The sequence below is a fragment of the Macaca nemestrina genome, chromosome 16 (genome assembly GCF_043159975.1).
Source record: "Macaca nemestrina isolate mMacNem1 chromosome 16, mMacNem.hap1, whole genome shotgun sequence".
Taxonomy (NCBI): Eukaryota; Metazoa; Chordata; class Mammalia; order Primates; family Cercopithecidae; genus Macaca; species Macaca nemestrina.
Window position 1 is genome coordinate 21078216 of NC_092140.1, and position 14641 is coordinate 21092856.

General features: G+C 36.1%; 1 protein-coding gene and 1 long non-coding RNA gene across 2 annotated transcripts in view; one reads left to right on the forward strand and one right to left on the reverse strand.

Moving 5' to 3' along the window:
• The window catches only part of LOC105477190 (glypican 5), a 1465510-nt gene that overhangs the window by 282839 nt on the left and 1168030 nt on the right, over window positions 1-14641 (reverse strand). The gene's annotated exons all lie outside the window — the stretch shown is intronic.
• LOC105477177 (uncharacterized) overlaps window positions 11363-14641 on the forward strand; it is a 34051-nt gene continuing 30772 nt past the window's right edge. The window contains exon 1 of the long non-coding RNA XR_984517.3: window positions 11363-11724. This is a non-coding gene — a long non-coding RNA (uncharacterized lncRNA). The remainder of the gene's footprint in view (window positions 11725-14641) is intronic.

Here is a 14641-nt window from a genome sequence, read left to right on the forward strand (position 1 = left end):
GTCTGTTGGCACAAATATATTTTAAACAAACCAAGCTGGAAATATCTTTGTCATAAATTGACACTGGGCAAATAAAAAGTATTCTCCCATGCTGAGCAATACTAAATTTAATTGTCTTTTTTCCTTACACATTTTTTTTTAGTTTTGTGCAAAGAATATTCCATTGTCAGCTAAGTATGGTGAACTGTCAAGCAGGCATACTGAGAAATTTCTCATGGTATTTTGAAACTACTTTGAACAGATTAGTTAACACATTGCTTTTCCCAATTTCAATTTTAATAGGCAAAATATCATTTGCATTCGTAATAAATAGTAGTAGTAACTTGAACATTTACTTCTTTTTTTAGAGATGGAGTCTCACTATATTGCTCAGGCTGGTCTTGAACTTCTGGCCTCAAGCAATTCTCCTGCCTCAGCCTTCCAGAGTGCTGGGATATCAGTGTGAGCCACTGTGCTCAGCCAATATTGTAACAGACTAAATTAAATATTCTGTTAGTCTCCATTGCTCAGCCAATAACTTGAATATTTCTTTTTTAATTTCTGAACTTTTTCTTTCTTTCATTATCATTCGTTTAAATCAGTTGGGCTGAATTAAGAAATGTCAAGAAACCAATGTATTAGTTTTATAGTGCTGCCATCCCACATTGCCACAAACTCAGGGGCTTAAAACAATGGCAAATGTAAGATCTTACAGCTCTGTAGGCCACAAGGCCAACACAAGTCTCACTGGACTAAAATCAAAACACCAACAGTGCTGCGTTTTCCCTGGAAGCTCTACAGAAAAATTCCCCATGTTCTTTTCTTTTCAGTTTCTAGAGGCTGCCCCCATTCTTTGGCTGCTGGGCCCCCTCCTCTAGTAACTGAGAGTACTGTATTTCACACATCTCATGACTATGATATTGACTTTTTACTCTGACTTTTAATGCCCCTTCTGGTTACATTAAGCCCATTCAATTAATCCGGGATATTCTCCCCATTCTAACATCAGTTGATTCATAGCGTTCATGCTGTTTATAACCTTAATTCCACTTGATCATGTAACTGAACATATTCATAGTTTCTAGGATTAGAGTATGGACATCTTTGGGGAGGAGGCATTATTCTGTTCACCACAACCAGAAATCATATTATCAGCCTGTGAAATTTTGTGTCTAACTGGGTCATTACGGTACCAATTATGTGATAAATTCCCCTTTGCCTACAAATGCTGAAGAACAGGGTAAAGATGATGGGTTTTCTGTGCACAAGTTGAAGCAGACAATGCCAAAATATATATATATATATATATATATATATATATATATGTGTGTGTGTGTGTGTATATATATATATATATATATATATATATATATATATATATATATTTTTTTTTTTTTTTTTTTTTTTTTTGAGACGGAGTCTCTGTCGCCCAGGCTGGAGTGCAGTGGTGCGATCTCGGCTCACTGCAAACTCCGCCTCCTGGGTTCACGCCATTCTCCTGCCTCAGCCTCCCGAGCAGCTGAGACTACAGGCACCCGCCACCTCGCCCGGCTAGTTTTTTGTATTTTTCAGTAGAGACGGGCTTTCACCGTGTTAGCCAGGATGGTCTCCATCTCCTGACCTCGTGATCCGCCCGTCTCGGCCTCCCCAAAGTGCTGGGATTACAGGCTTGAGCCACCGTGACCGGCCCAAAAATATTTTATGTATCATCAAATTCCCTTAGGAAATTTTGGCTTAGGGAAATTTTTAGCACTGGGAACACGGCCTTTAAGGAAATAACTATCCATTTTCTGTGAATACCTGACGTGGGTAAAGACCTCCTCATCCTTTCAAACAGGCAGCAGCCAAGTATCAAGTCTTTATCAACTTCCATGCCAGCTCTCTTTGTAGATGGCATCAAAGTCTCCCTGAAAGTTTTGCTAATATACCAGACCTTAAAGGTCAATCATGAAGAATTTCAATGTGTCATCAAATACTTATTATAATCATCCTCTGGGTCAACAATAGCAAAAAAGCAAAAAACCTAAACTCAGAATTAAATAGAGTAAGTTTGACAAATTTGGTAATCTCTTTAATATGATTATTTACATTTTTGGCATTATGCTATTTAGCTCTTGCAGTTTGGATTTTCTGCTGGGGAACTGGAAGGTGGGATCAAAATGCATCAATACAACTGAAGGATAAATTCTTACATTCTAGGTGAGGACACAGAATACACTGGAGCACTGATGGATTTGTTATTTACCCTGTTACTGCAGAAGACCAAACCATAACGCTAGAGCCAGATTATCATGAAAATCAAGAAAAAGCTAAAATGTGTTTGAGGACAATTCCACTTATTTGCTAATGGCTGGACCAACTTAAAATCCATTAGCCTCTTGAAGGGCCTCGATCAATACTTTTGAAACTTTCAACTCCCTCGGGGCCCTGAAAGCCCATGGGCCATGATGTAATGAATTAGCTGCATCAGCTTATTTTCAGTATTCTTCTATTCAATCTCCTTGTCTTCATGTGATTCCTTTAGCTTTAAAGATATTAAAATGTAATTTGAAATATTGGAAACAATATTCTCTTAAATCAAGTTCTGTATATCTTCAAACATTTTGATTTTTACTCATGAGAAGATGACCAGTGCTGATTTCTAAGTTGACAGCTACGCAACAATTTCTGAGCATAGGATCATCTTCCTGCTGAACTGTTACTAAATTCTGCCTGGAAAATCAGTATTTCAACAGTGTATAAGACCTTTAGTGGTCTGAGACATGCACCTTTCCATGGCCTCTAACAGATTATCAAGATTAAATGATAATAAGTTCTAAAGTCAAGAAGACCTCTGATCCCATTAGTTGAGTTAGAGTTATTTCCTCACCAGTTTGCATTTTATACTATAATTATATAATTTAATACAATTATTAAAATGACTGTTGACAAAAATAAATTTGAGTTCATAAACAATATTGAATACATCGTAGTATCTACTAAAGGTTGATCACTAAAAAGTTCAAGTCAAATTAGGAAGGAGAGACACATTCTAAATAGAAGGGTAAAAATGTGGACTCATGTTGCTTTAAAAAATCTTTTTAAAAAAAAAGAACTTGAAAGAAAAATGCATTTTCTTTATATAAACGAAAAAATAAAGTGAAACTTCAGTCAACAGGCCCATTCTAAAAAAACAAAAAATCACTTGCTTTAGTTGTAAGTGTGGCAAATGAATGTAAATTTCTACATATTTAACTGAAATAAAATGTAGATACATGCTTTTATGATTATGTTACAACTCTGTGCGCTAACCAAGTTCCTTAATTAGTGGAAAAAACTTGTGGTCTTAGTTTGAGAGATAGGGCAAATTTACTGAAAGTTACTAACTCTTTAATTTTAACCGTAACTACAAAGCACTAAGAACCCTTGCTCACCACACTTCATAGCACCGGGAAAAAAAGCTATATATGACACAATGTCATCCAAGGGGAATAACTGTGGCCTTGAAGTTAGGCTGGCAGGTTTTTATTGGCATGACTCTGGTTGGAGATCTTAACCACTTAGATTCAGTTCCTTTCTTTAAAAAGATAGAACTTATAAAACTAATCTTTAAAAGAAGAAATAAAGAAACCAAGGTGAAAGTGCCTGGAGCAGTATAATCGCTCAATAAATGTTCATTTCTTTTTCCATCAGTGGAATAATATATAACCCCTTTTGGAAAACTTATGTAAAAATGTGTTGATTTCTTCAAAATCTATTTTCCATAAAAATATTTACATATTCTTTTAAAGCTTGCTATTTCAGGCAAAATTATGCTTAATTTGCAAATATTTTAGGCATTAGTGGACTACAGAATGGCTTATGAGTCTTAAAAGGGAGATTAGTGCATTTTTACCTTCTAGAAGAATCCTGTTTTCTTGCCTAAAAGTGAATACAAGAAGAGTAGAAGAGGTGTCACACCTTTTACCTCTGGGTGTTTAATGCAGTTCTGCCTTTGATTTGCCAATTGTAAAGTTTATCTGATTATTTCCTAAAATTTTCTGATTAGGATAAGGAAATAATAACATCTTTTATTTGGATTTAAACCAACTCTATCCGAAGTATATTAGCCTCAAAATAATGGTGCTAGCTGGAGGCCATTATCCTAAGCAAACTAATGCAGAAACAGAAAAACAAATACCACATGTTCTCACTTGCCAGTGCGAGCTAAGCCTTAAGTACACATGACCATAAAGATGGGAACAATAGACAGTGGGGTCTGCTAGAGGGAGGAGAGAAGAAGGGGAGCAAGGACTAAAAAACTACCCGTTGGGTACTCTGTTCACTACCTGGGTGATGGGATCATTTGTATCCCAAACTTCAATGTCCTACAATATACCCACGTAACAAACCTGCATATGTATCCCTTGAATCTAAAATAAAAATTGAAATTATAAGGTAATTAATTAATGAAACACCAGAAAATAAAATGAAGCAGGAAAAATAGACACAAAAATAATAACAGTGGGGCTACTCACACTGCATTAAAGCATCAACACAAAACACATGGACAACTCTCTTCAATATCTCAATCTTCATTAGGCTAGTGAATAAAGCAACAGAAAAACTCAAATTGTGTAATTTCATTATCTAGGACACTGATTACTTAGAATCTCTTGTTTCACAGATGGATCCATGCAAAACCTATTGACACAGGGTAGAACAGGTTGCTTTGGGTCCCATTTACCTTCAGAAATGGAAATTATTTCTAAGTGACCATTTGAACAACTAGCGCTGGAAGGCATATGTCTGCTCATATGTTTAAAGCATATTTTATCTGACAACCACTTTTATTTTTAAAATATAAAATAATGTATTATTCCCGAATTATTTCTCTCTATATACTTGCCAATAGCACAGTGAAAATGTGAGACCTTTTTCTTTAACTGGGATGTATCCTAATTCCTCTTTTTAAAAAAAATAATTAAGTGCCTAGTGGTTGGAAATAATGAAACATTGATGAGTAATTAATGGATGATGATGAAGACCACCCCAAACTGTTCTCTTTGGAGGTAAATTTCTAGATCCACAAGCAGTATGTTGCATCAATGAATGAAAGTGTTTAGGTTGTAGCAAGACTGTAATGACACTAGTTTAATTAACTCTGAAATTAAATGGTGATATCAGAGAAAAACTTAACTATCTCTTATCACCAGAATCAATTAAACAGTCATCAATATAACATTATTATAATTAAAGAACTTACTCCTATTTACCACTTCAGATTGAATAGTAAGTTTTTCACTCACTAAAATGAAATCCAGAATACATCTTCTATCTTACTTTGTCTTTTGATAAAATGTTAGTTTTTCTATATCTGTTAGCACAGACTGATACATGTTATTAAGCAACGGATTTAAACAGTGTAGTTAGTCTAGCATATATTCACGATTTCTTAGTGCAAGCAAGAAAGAATATATTAATCGAGTCCTTTTCAACATAAATTGTATGTCATGCAAGTTAAAATTAAACAGAAAACTGCATTTAAATAAATGTGAAAAATTCAAATAGAAAATGGCTTTTGGAACTCTTTATGTTTAGTCATCTATTATGTTTCTTTTAATAGATTATGTTTAAACTATTAGATAAAAAGCTTAGACAGAACAATTAACACAAAATAGCTTTTTGGGGAGAGGGGCTCCTTTTTAAACACTGTTCAGTATCACGATATCCTATTTTATTTTACATGAGACATTTGCATAGACATATTAATTCTAAAAACCTAAGTGATCTTATAGACTTTATAGATGAAACACAGCAAGAAACAGAAAAAAATAACTGCACTACTATTACTGGCTATATGCTAGGTCTTTAGGAATTTAAGATCACTATAGAAAAATGATATTGATTAGTACCTGCCCATCACCAGACTGGAGTGGGGGAATTTGGTATTTAGAGATCTTTTATTTTCTTCTTGCTATTACACAGTATTATTGAGTTGGTCATCAGTGAACTGTCTTGTGCTTTGAAGCTTCCCTTATATTATGCTACCCCGCTAGGGTACATAATATGATGGTTTACTGTTCAGCAAAATCTTTTGTTTTCATACACAAAAAAGCAATGCCCAGATATTTTTAAACTCAATATGAATGCCATGGTTTTAATGTATGGTGCCATTTTGTAGGCATAAAAGACAAAGTCAAACAAGGCGTGTTACTGTTCTTGATAACTTTACTCACTTTTACAAAACCTCAGAATAGTTATCTGAAAATGTGTAATTCTCTTGGACTGCAATCTAGCCCCCAGACCTATGATGAAGCAAAGCTGATTTAGCAGCATACTGAAGAAATAATGAAATAAAAGGAAGAGGAGCCCACACAGGGTCCTCTTCACTGTGTTTTAGGAGGTCATAATTCTCTGGTTATTAACAGGCAGAGTGTTTCAGAGTTAGAAGAGATATTAAGAAACTAGGAATCTACATCTTCCCTTTTACAGGAAATGATACAAAAGATAATTCTTTGTCATCTCAGTGCCCTCAAACGGCTTCCAGTTCACCATTCAACCTGTAGGTGGTAGAGCGGGAGGGCCTATGTGAGGCCAACAGGCACCAAAAGGACTGAGAGTGGAGAGAATATGGTGGAAGGAGAACACAAACTTCTTGGCAAGAGCCAACATATTGAGGAAATGCCACAAGAAGGAAGTGGTGTGCCTGGGCGAAAAATGCACAGGTTAAGGGTAAAATTCATAAGAAATGTTCTGAGGCTTGTAGAATTGCTGAGAGCTGGAGAGCTGGAGAGCTGGAGAGCTGGAGAGCTGGTGAGGAGGTAAGAAGCAATCTTGGTAACTATTGCTGTGTTACATGTTTGGACCTTATTTTGAATGTTCTTTGAAGGCACCATGAAGAATTATAGTTATTTCTGAATTCCTATTGGAGGCTAAAACTGCCTTCTTAAACTGTGCAACACATCAGCTACTGTATCAAGTGGGTCTCTAAAATTGATAGTTTATAGTCATATAAAGAAACATATCAGGAAAGAGAAGATATTCATCTAATGAGTGGATCTCTTCAGTCACAACAGTCAATTTGGATAATGTTATTCACCGGTGCATTCTTCGTTCCTTTCTAATCATCCCCAAGTTTATCTCCTCTGAGGCTCAGTAACAGAGATTGATTTACTGAACTATATAAAAGTAGCTGCTCTCCCGCCACAGAAACTCCAAACCTTCTCTTTTCTTCTAAACTTTCTTTCCTAGTAAAATAATGTAAGGCAATCTTTCTAATATGAAGACAACTTTACTAAATCAGTTGTAGAGAGAGAAGAAAAGCTTGGTTGGTACCAATGATAACACTGCACAATTATGCATTTTAAAGAAATCTAGAAGTTTCTCTTTATGACCATGTATCCTGTATGGAAATGAATAAATGACTTTTGTATAGTGCTTACTACATGCCAGGCATTATTTTAACTGCATCATACAGTTAACCATTCCATATTTACAATATGTTCAGGAAAGAGATTCTATTGGGATCATTCCTATTTTACATAGAGGAAACTAAGGCATTGAGCATTTAAGTGACTTGTTCAAGTTCACATCTTTGGCAAATGGCAGAGATGGGATACTGAGCCAGAGACCACGCACTCAACCACTACCTATACTGCCTTTGATTTAAAATTACAAAATGTTTCATTAAAATGCCTATTAGTTATTCTTCATATTTACATTATCTTGGCAAGTAATATAATGATCGTATGTAAATAAGTACAGCACAACTTACTGAAAAGAGAAAATTGCTTTGGGTAGCTTGAAAAATACAGTAGACCGTGCATATTATGTTACACTATGACTTCACTGAAGAAGGATTTTACTATAGCTAGTCCCATGCGTAACTATCCAAAGTCACGTCCCAAAGGCAATGCTCGTTCAACAAATGTGGTCCAAATTACAAAGCTTTAATTGCATAAATTATATTTTGAATGTACTTCAGAAATTTGGAATTGTACTTTGGTACTGTAGACATTGCCTACTCCTGTATCCTTAATGACATGGCTGTTAGGATGGGATATATATATATATATATATATATATATATATATATATATATAGTGTGTGTGTGTGTGTGTGTGTGTGTGTGTGTATGTAGTTTTCTATTTCTCTAACATTTATATTCATTGAGGACAGCTGGCCTTTTCCTGTCTAAAAGTTCACTATGAAATGGACACGTATTTCCTTTGCCTTAAGAATGGCATTTCCCAGCAGCCACAGAAATCATTTTAATTATCTGTTTCTGAGGCAGAAGGAAGATTTCATGTGTAAAATACGGTGAGACTGTTTCTAAACTGGGACCTTTCCACCTTTTGCCTGGTATGGAGTCTCATCTATGAGCGATGTTGCCAATGTATACGCCAGGGATATAGAGAACCATTATGTTCTGGACTTGTTCCATTTACCCATCTCCTTCTCTCACTACTTCCACTGTGAACATTAATGTGACATCTAATCACAAACCTTAACTGTTTCTCCTGTGGCCAATTCAGAGACTTTCTGGTTTATCTGCTTGTTGAAAAGCAGAAAGGGACCTAGAAATATGTGTGAGGTAGAGGCCATATTGATTTCCAGTATTGGTGTTGGCAGAAATCATGCCACAGACCTTGTAGGCCAAAACCCACAACTGTTGTATGAGGTTCTGTAACGTTGTCACCAGTAGAAATCCAATATTCTCAAATCACAATTATTTGCAGTTATCACAATATATCTCACATCAGTTTTGTAATCAAAGTAGTCCTTACATTTACTAATAGATTTTATTGTTTCATAGGTTGAAAAAATAAACACAGATTATATCACAATTTCTTTATATTTTGCTAACAATATTTAAGATAATTGCCTTACTTAATGATTGTCCTTCATTTATGCCACTAAAGTCATATCCTGGGTAACAAACAAAAAGGTCAGAAATCACTGCTAAAAAGCGATATCCTGTGGAAAAAGGGAGTGGAAAAACAAGTGAATCCAAAGCCTTTTCTGCTTGCATTTTTGAAATTAATGCTGACCTCTTGGGTGCCTGAAGAGAAGGAACAGAGTTTTTCATGTTCTTTTGTGTGATGATCAGTCAGATGTGGTCAGATGAGGAGCAGTGGAGAGGTTCCAGAAACAAACTTTATTGTGCTCACAGGCCCTGCACACAGTATACATGAGATACCACATGGGACCATGTGGAAAAAACACCAGGGTTGTCAGAAGACAGAAGACAAGAGCAAGGGGAAAGTTTAGGCTGAGCCTTTATTTGAGTTCCCCCTGGCAAGGTAAGTCAGGGTGGCCAGATTAGGATTAGCTAGTTCAAATGACGTTAGTGGGCTCCAAGCAACAGGATGGACCTTAGTCACCTGGTACCTCGCCCTGGCCCTGGGATGATTCAGGCAAAAGAATATTGCCTGTTGGGGTGTAAGAGCCAGATAGGGGAAGGCTGGCTCTGGATTGGTTCATTTGCAAATGAAAGGTGTCCTCCTGGCTAGCTAGGCCTTTCTAAGAATGGAGGAGCGGCAGGAGGGGCAGTCTCTCCTCAGACAGAAAGGATTTTTTATTTACTTATTTATTTATTTTATTATTATACTTTAAGTTCTAGGGTACATGTGCATAACGTGCAGGTTTGTTACATATGTATACTTGTGCCATGTTGGTGTGCTGCACCCATCAACTCGTCTGCACCCATCAACTCATCATTTACATCAGGTATAACTCCCAATGCAATCCCTCCCCCCTTCCCCCTCCCCATGATAGGCCCCGGTGTGTGATGTTCCTCTTCCTGAGTCCAAGTGATCTCATTGTTCAGTTCCCACCTATGAGTGAGAACATGCGGTGTTTGGTTTTCTGTTCTTGTGATAGTTTGCTGAGAATGATGGTTTCCAGCTGCATCCATGTCAAAGGATTTTTAATTCCAGATCCCTGAGGAATCGTCACACTGTCTACCACAATGGCTGAACTAGTTTACAGTCCCACCAACAGTGTAAAAGTGTTCCTATTTCTCCACATCCTCTCCAGCACCTGCTGTTTCCTGACCTTTTAATGATCACCATTCTAACTGGTGTGAGATGGTATCTCATTGTGGTTTTGATTTGCATTTCTCTGATGGCTAGTGATGAGGAGCATTTTTTCATGTGTCTGTTAGCTGTATGAATGTCTTCTTTTGAGAAGTGTCTGTTCATATCCTCTGTCTACATTTTGATGTGATTGTTTCTTTCTTGTAAATTTGTTTGAGTTCTTTGTAGGTTCTAGATATTAGCCCTTTGTCATATGAGTAGATTGCAAAAATTTTCTCCCATTCTGTAGGTTGCCTGTTCACTCTGATGGTAGTTCCTTTTGCTGTGTAGAAGCTCCTTAGTTTAATTAGATCCTATTTCTCAACTTTGGTTTTTGTTGCCATTGGTTTTGGTGTTTTAGACATGAAATCCTTGCCCATGCCTATGTCCTGAATGGTAGTGCCTAGGTTTTCTTCTAGGGTTTTTATGGTTTTAGGTCTAACATTTCAGTCTCTAATCCATCTTGAATTAATTTTTGTATAAGGTGTAAGGGAGGGATCCAGTTTCAGCTTTCTACTTATGGCTAGTCAGTTTTCCCAGCACCATTTATTAAATAGGGAATCCTGGGGCGGGAGTATATACCCAAAGGATTAAAAATCATGCTGCTATAAAGACACATGCACACGTATGTTTATTGTGGCACTATTCACAATAGCAAAGACTTGAAACCAACCCAAATGTCCATCAACGACAGACTGGATTAAGAAAGTGTGGCACATATACACCATGGAATACTATGCAGCCATAAATAAGGATGAGTTCGTGTCCTTTGTAGGGACATGGATGAAGCTGGAAACCATCATTCTCAGCAAACTATCGCAAGAATAGAAAACCAAACACTGCATGTTCTCACTCATAGGTGGGAATTGAACAATGAGAACCCTTGGACACAGGAAGGTAAACATCACACACTGGGGCCTGTCGTGCGGTGGGGGGAGGGGGGAGGGATAGCATTAGGAGATATACCTAATGTAAATGATGAGCTAATGGGTGCGGCACACCAACATGGCACATGTATACATATGTAACAAACCAGCATGTTGTGCACAGGTACCCTAGAACATAAAGTATAATAAAAAAAAAAAAGGATTTTTAAAATGTCAAAACATCATAGTATACAAAAAATAGTATACCCGCCCCCACACCCCAACACACACACACACACACACACACACACACACACACACTCACTACAAATAGCATCTGACGCAAGTCAGGGTAGCTGTTCAGATGCTGACATATCACTGCTTATACATGTATTTTTAGCTCACCTCTTTCATCATTGCATTATATGCTTTTCCATTAAATCTAAGGAATCTCCACCTCTTTAAAGACATCGTGCTGAAGTTGTCCCTTTCATTTTCATCTGTTACCGGGTGATGTATGCTTCTGTAGTTCTGAGGGGAAATAATCTAAGCACCAAGGGTGGGCCTTGGTCTCTTGCTGGCTGAGCAGGATTTGAAAGAGTAGGTCCTAGTCTTTTAGACACAATGTCCGGTGGAGTGGAAAACTGTTACTACAAGAGTATTTTTTGATGCTTGCTCCCTGCTGATCATGCCTGAAAACACTTTCTAGAAATCTGATGTGTCAGAAGGGAAATCTGCCATGCTGACTTCACAGCACCAGGATCACAAGGAGCTCTAAGACACTTCGGGGGTTTAGTATACCACTGCCTGCATGTGGTGAGAAGATATCAATATTTATTCAGGTATTTGTTTTATCTTTTTTTCTATTACTATATGTGCTAAATAATGTTGTCCTAGGCTATGTTCCAAGGGTTAGCAACAGAGTTTACTTTGTTTCCTGAGTCTTATATCTACGATCTTAAGAAGTGTACAGAAGAATCACCTGTAACACTAAAACCATACACATACCTTCCCTGCTTACCCCAGTGATATTCTGATTTCAGAGACATTGGAGGTTTTCAAGAAACCATGTTTTTAAAAAGGTGCATATATAACAAACGTAACCCTAACTGAGAAAACTACCTTACTGAATTCATAAATAAACTCTTATATCATTTTGATTATAATAATTGCACAAATGCATATAATACTTGGATGGCATTGGTTAATATTTTATGCAGTTATGTGCACTTTTGTGTAACTTTTGGGAAAAAAATTACAGAATAACCAACCCTGAAATATGTCATTTGCATATGTTGCATATGTTAATTTCTTTTATTAGCAATTATTAGAAATGCATACATTAACTTTAAAGAATGAAGAACATTGAGATAATCATTGTAATTTATGTATTGCATTTATAGTCCAAGTCTGTATAAAAATATAGCTTCCTTTAATTGAAAGAATTCTCCTTATCAGCTTTCCCGAAGTCTTGTATGCTTGATTTACTGCCAATTATGCCACAGATCTCTAAATAGCAGTTATCTTTTATCTAATATTTCCATTGCCAGTGTTAATCTTCTCTTGATTTTCCAATTACCTGTTTTCTTGATGATGTAAGTAAGTCTTCTTTTAGTACCTTGGATCCCACCCATCTTGTTGCTCTCATGAACTCCAGACTCTTTGTATTTATCATTTCCTCTTTTATCTGGATATAGACTGTAATTTTATTTCTCAAATACAGTCTTGATTAAATGTCAAGGAACATTTTCTGATATTCTAGGTACTGTTCCAGACTCTAGAGATGTGGAGTCCTAGTTCTCTGAGACCAAACAAGCAGTTAGAGTACCATGTGACAGCTGCAATAATCCAGCTAAGCCTAAGTGCTGATTGAGCATGACTCTGTGCAGGCTTGCCAGGGGAGTTGATTCCTGAGCCAATTTACAATCATTAGTGGAAGTTAGGCGTTCACAACTCTGACTTATCCACTTGTATATCACCAGCCCCTTATATGGTACTTGTCTCTGACACAGAGTAGATTTTCGATAAATGTTAAATTTAATTGAAGAATGAGGAAAACATAGACTTTTTAGCAACTGAAAATAATTATCTGGGTTTGAAGAGAGACTGCAATTCATGAAAAAGTTTAAAAATGTATTTGAAAATATGCCAGGGGCTTTAAAATGAATTTGCATGCTACACAGGGTGTTTACATTTTATTTTAAGATGAGATTCCAATTAGGGGTACCGTATTATCTAATTTACTTTTTATAATGTGCATTTGGGCTTCTTTTACGAAGTTTGATGTTATACAAAGGCTTATCAGTGCTCCTCCCAAAGTCCTACTAAAGAATCAACGTAGCTTTTAAAAAAATCCAACTTTAGCCACATCAACATGGTGAGACAGAAACACAAATGTTTAAAAATCTCCAAAAATGTTGATGCTATCACTGATCAAGCTGCATTGAGAGAAACCATTGGTCATCTATTTAGACTTACATGACAAAAAAGACAAACTTGGTCCATCAAAAGGGTCCAGAAAAGCACTATATCCCTCCACAAGATCCCCTACACACACTTTTTTCTCCTCTCAGAGATCCTAAAATTGTGCTAAGAACAAAAAAATAAATATCAGGGGTAGTCAATCCTGTTATCTGATGACTGATGACTACTGCAAAGATTAAAACATTCCCCATGTCTCTCCTTTCCTTCTCTCTTGTTTTACAGTTGGCAATAAGACACACTTTTCCTCTCCTGTTTATAGGGGAGTACTTTTTAAAAAACACTTACATACCAGAGTATAATATATAGACTATCTCAGCACGTTCAAAAGAGCAGAAATTGTACAGGTGACATTTCAGACCACAGTGCAATACAATGAAAGATGATTAACACCATTTTAAGAATAGATGATGATCTATAACGAAAGGTTAGTACAAATTTAATTGCTCACTGGATGGGCAATGGCTTTCTAAGAAGGTAATTTTAGAAATAAAGGAAAAAATTACTACATTAAAAAATGTGGTTGAACACTTGTCTTTGCTCTCTGGCAACTTTTGCTTGTTACGAAAGAGCACCTATCACATTTATGTTGAGACTTGGTGTTTTCATGTCTGCATTAACTAACATTTTGTAAGTTCATTGAAGATAGCAACCGTGTACCTTGGGTCTCTACATACTGCCTGTCACATGATGGATATTAATAAATATCTCATCCAAGACTTTTTCTAAAATAACACTTGAAAACAGAGAAAATGTCAACAAACATAAAAATAATATTTTCAAGTTAAAAAGACTAGTACTCTAATAGAAAAATGGTTTTAAAAGTCCAGTCTATTCAGATAGCTAAATTATTAATAAACTATTTCTAAATGTTTAGTCTCCTGCGATTAAAATAAATAAGTAAAAACTAGATCACACAGATTTTGTTTAATAAGTTGGCAGATGTATACATTGTTTTACAGGGTGATGGTGTGAATATGGATTCATTACAATCTTCCTGGAATACTTGTAAAAAGAAAAAGCAGGAGATATTTTACCACCATTACAAAACAAAAACAAAACAGAAACCCAATCATATTATTTATTGCCCCATATAAATTCCAAATACTCAATTTGCAGGAAATAAAGGGGAGTATAGAAATATCTATTCATGAATAAAATCAAATAAAGTTACTAAAAGTGATTCAGCCACAGCTCAGGAAGATTACTTATTCTTCATGTTCTCCACTATAGTATACACTTGTATATGAAATACATTTCCTACTTGTAATGTTACAG